Source organism: Ursus arctos, unplaced genomic scaffold (assembly GCF_023065955.2).
Source record: "Ursus arctos isolate Adak ecotype North America unplaced genomic scaffold, UrsArc2.0 scaffold_10, whole genome shotgun sequence".
NCBI lineage: Eukaryota > Metazoa > Chordata > Mammalia > Carnivora > Ursidae > Ursus > Ursus arctos.
The window spans coordinates 41,944,091-41,949,037 of NW_026622764.1; the positions used below are offsets into that span (position 1 = coordinate 41,944,091).

A 4,947-nucleotide genomic window follows, 5' to 3' on the forward strand; every position below is an offset into this window, starting at 1 on the left:
ATTAGAAGCAGAGACAAAACCAAGTGTTGGAGAAGCTGCAGAACCACTGGAATTCTCTTATATTGATAACTGAACGCAAAGCATCACAACCAGTTTAAGAAATAGTTTATCAGTGTCTTAGAAAGCTAAAAATACATTTGCTATAGAACTCAGCAAGTCACATCTTATGTATTTACCAGAAAGATGCGAAAACCTATGCTCATGCAAAGATTTGGACTCTAGGGGCGCCTGGGTGGCTCAGTTAGACATCTGCCTTTGGCTGGGGTCATGATCTCAGGGTCCTGGAATTGAGCCCCTTGTTGGGCTCCCTGCTCAGCAGGGAGTCTGAGTCTCCTTCTCTCTCTGCCGCTCCCCCTCCCCCAATCATTTTTTCTCTCCAGCTCTCTCTCTCTCTCAAATAAATAAATCTTTAAAAATAAAAATAAAAAATAAAAATAAAAGGAATGTAATACTTACACACTTGAAAACTATACCCAGTGATTGATTCTCAGCAAGCTTATGCTAAGGGAAACAATCTAGATAAAAAAAGACTACATACTGCATGAGAAGGATTCCATATACATAAAACTCCCGAAGAACAAATCTACAGCAGTAGAAAAAAGAAACGGTTGTCAGAACAGAGGGAGCAGAAAGAGAGTGACTAAAGAAGGAATGAAGGGACTTTCTAAGAAAGTGAAAATACTCTTGAATTTTTGGTGGTGTGGGTACGTGACTGTATTCATTTTTTAAGGACCCTCAAACAGTATACTTACAATTAATTTTGTTGCATGTAAATTATTCCCCAATAAGACATATTTTAAAACTGTAAAACTAACAAACAGAAACTTCTTCACATGTAGAGCTTGGGGAGAAGAAAACCCATCACCATAGGAAAGAAAAGCTCAAAGTCAATGCGCTAGGATTCCATCTCAAGGAACAAGTAAAAGAACAGCAAATGCATATTTAACTAGAAGAAGAAAGGACAAAGTAAAGAGCAGATATAAATGAAAGAGAAACAAATATATCATAGAGAAAATGAAAAATCTGAAGCTTGTTGTTTTTTTTTTTTTTTAAAGACTCTGAGAAACTGGTGAATCCCTTAGTCAGGTCAAAGACAGAAGTGAGATGTAATACCAACATCCAGAATGAAAAGGACACTCACTACACCACCCGCAGATATAATAAATTCATAGAGTATATTTTAAACACCATCCCATGGTTAAACTGAAACATATTATCCAAATCCCTGGAAAACAACATCATGTAATACTGACATAAAAAGCAATACAAAATCTGTAAAATTTTAAGAAAATCTATCTGTAACTTAAAAACGTCTAATAAGAAATGTCAGATTCATAGTTTTCTAGAGTTCTTCCAAACATCTGAAGGAATGTATTACACAAACTCAAAACAAAAGATGTAAAAATCCAGAATAACCTCAATAGCAATACCTGAAAATAACATTATAAAAAGGAAAATTACAAGTGACTATATAGCTCTTTAACTGATGCAAACTAGTTTAAAAACTTATTTGCAGAAACTAAGCAAATGTAAAAATATAATTTTAAAAGTGTAAATTAGATATATTCCAGGAATGCAAGATTAATATAACATTTAAAAATCTATTTACTATTTCACATCCTTAAAGTAGGACAAAATATGTAATTATTTCAACATATTTTACAAATCTATTTTTGACAAAAAAAAATTAGAAAACTAAAAACAGAATTTAAGAAGTCTTTACCCTAGTAAAGGTAATGAATAAAGACTGAAAATTTATGCACATTTTGAAATCAAAATGTGACAAAGATACTTGCCACTATTGTTTCTATTATGAATTATGCAGAAGGCAAAAAGAAAGAGCAAAAAACGAAGGAATTAAGTAAATTAAAATATAAATGTTGAAAAGAAAAAATTAAAATATCCTATAGGAAGATGACATAAATTGCTTATAGAGTCCACAAACATGCAGATGAACTATTAGAATTAGTAAATTTTTGAGGTCAACAAGCAAATTAAGATACATATAATCATTTCTCTGTGTACCAAAAAAATGTTTTTAATGGAAGTTTTAAAAATCGTGTTTTTTCATAAGCATTCAGCACTGGGCCCTCAGGTTTCCAGTTCTGCAATGTAGGGAGTTTGGAAGTTGCCACTCTTCCTAACCACAACTAAAAAGCTGGACATACTGAACAATCAATAACTCTAGGATCTGTAAGGCAGACGAGGACACAAAGCAAACCACTGCCCCCAAGACTGGAGAGACAAACAGAATCGCGAAATCATGACTTACCGAGTAGGGACTCAGAGTAGAAACTGCCTCCACCTGGAGCCAGTGTCAGAAAACCCGAACTGTAATTGATTAATTGCTGAAGGCTCAGTGTGGACACATTTGACAGTTCAAAACTCCAGGGGGATCCAGTCACAAATTACAATATTGTGACATCTGCCCTCTGGAGAGCCACCAGGTTTCCAAAGTAAGTAGAGGAGAAAAAAAAAAGTAAGGTTTCCAAAGTTAGTAGAGGAGAAAAAAAAAAAAAAAAAAAAAATCCCCGCCAACTTCAGGGAGGGGGTTGGGGAAAGGAACTATTTTGAAATGCACCAGACCATTGTGTTCTTAACAAGGCCTGCCCTCAGGGGAAACTAGTTTACCAAAGCCTGACCTGCTGGGGTATCATCAGAAACTAACAGCTTTGGGGGAAGGGAAAAACCCAACTCCAGGCCACTGTAGTCACCCTATCTCACTTAAGGGGAGACAAAACAACTAAAAAACAGTTGTTCACAGTCCAGAAACAAACGCTCACTAAAACACTGAGACCTAATCACAGAACTATAGAACATTTCTTCACCCCCCACCCCTGACCACCACGTTATGAAAGATGTATTAGCATTTCCTTCTACCTAGCACACCATAACCACACACAGTAAAAGGCAAAAAAAAAAAAAAAAAACAAAAAAAAAACAGACCATCTGAAGAGACAAAGCAAGCATCAGAACCAAACATGACAGAGATGTTGGAATTTATCAGACTAGAAATTTAAAACAACTGTGATTAATATGCTAAAAGCTCTAAAGTGGAAAACAGCAGGCAGTAACACAAAACAATGTAAGCAGAAACTTAGAAAGCCTCAGGGAAAAAAAAAAAGAAATTCCAGAGGTAAAAAAAACTGTAGCGTTCAGAAATGAACACTTTTTGGTGGGCTTATTAGTAGACAGGACACAGCTCAGGAAAATCTCTAAGCTGGAGGGAAAGCCTTGAAAACTTTAGAGCAAAGCAAACAAAGATTGAGAAAAAATATCCAAGGACTGTGGGAAAACAACAAAAGGTATAATACACGTGTAAGGAGAGTACCAGAACAAAAAGAGAGAAAGGAACAGAAGAAATATTTGAAACAATGATGATGATCAGTTTCCCCCAAATTAATGTCATCTACCAAACCGCAGATCCAAGAACCCAGGAGAATGTCAAGGAGGATAATGGGGGGGGAAAAACAACAAAAACCGCACACGCTACACCCAGGCCTATCATTTTCAAACTACAGAAAATCAAAGATAAAATCCTGAAAGAGGCCAAAGGAGGTAAGAAATAAAAAAATAAAAATAGGGGCGCCTCGGTGGCGCAGTCGTTAAGCTTCTGCCTTCGGCTCAGGGCGTGATCCCCGCGTTCTGGGATGGAGTCCCACATCGGGCTCCTCCGCTATGAGCCTGCTTCTTCCTCTCCCACTCCCCCTGCTTGTGCTCCCTCTCTCGCGGGCTGTCTCTCTCTCTCTCAAATAAATAAATAAAATCTTTTAAATAAATAAATAAATAAACAATAAAAAAATAAATAAATAAAAAACTCCACCTTACCTACAGAGAAACAAAGATAAGAATTACTTCCAACGTCTCTTGAGAAACCGTCTCTTCAGAGACCACGTGAGCAAGAGCTTGGAGTGAAATTCAAGTGTTGAGCGGGCACGTGGATAGCTCAGTCGATTAAGCATCTGATTTTTGATTTGGGCTCAGGTGGTGAGATCAGCCTCACCTGGCTCCGGGCTCATTGCAGAATCTGCTTAGGATTCACCCTCTGCTCCAACCCCACTCACTCGCGCCCTGCTCTCTTTCTAAAAAAGGAAATAAAGTGTTGAGAGGGGAAAAAATCACCAACTTAAAATTCTGTACCTTGGAAATTATCCTTCAAAAGATAAGAATAGAGACTTCCTCAGAAAAACAAAAACTGAGGGAATTTTTTGCCAACAGACCTGCCTTCCAAGAAATATTAAAAGAGGCAGACTGCCTCCGAGACGTCTCCTGCCCTAACAGAGTCCCCATGATTCTTCAGAGGCTCTTCAGGTTTTCCCCTCCTTTGGTCTGCACTCTCAGTTCGTTTGAGGCGGCACACGGGTGTTGCTGCAGTGGCATTTAATAAGGAACCTGATCCTGTACAGAAACTCTTCGTGGACAAGATTAGAGAATACAGAACTAAGTGACAGGCATCTGGAGGACCCGTTGATGCTGACCCAGAGCACCAGCAAGACCCAGAGAGGGAACTTTTCAAGCTTAAGCAAATGTATGGTAAAGCAGACATGAATATGTTCCCGGACTTCAAATTTGAAGATCCTAAATTTGAAGTCATCGAAAAACCCCAGTTCTGAAAAAATAATGTAAAATTTATTTATTTGGTAATTTGTCCTATATTAGTTGTACAACTGTTCAGAATAAACATACCCTTCTCAACTGTCAAAGAAAAAAAGAAATATTAAAAGAACATCTTTATTTTTTTAATTTAATTTTTAAATTTAAATTCAATTAATTAACATACAGTGTATTATTGGTTTCAGAGGTACAGGTCTGTGATTCATCAGTCTTATGTAATACCCAGTGCTCATTACATCACAAGCCCTCCTTAATGGCCATCACCCAGTTACCTCATACCTCCCCTTCCTTCCCCTCCAGCAACCCTTTTTTGTTTCCTATGATTAAGAGTAT

The 4,947-nt window shown here is 37.3% G+C and overlaps 1 pseudogene; it reads left to right on the forward strand.

Annotated features, from left to right (window-relative positions):
• The first annotated feature begins 4,288 nt into the window (after nt 1-4,288).
• LOC113251056 (ATP synthase-coupling factor 6, mitochondrial-like) lies at nt 4,289-4,613 on the forward strand (annotated as a pseudogene).
• Nucleotides 4,614-4,947: the final 334 nt, after the last annotated feature.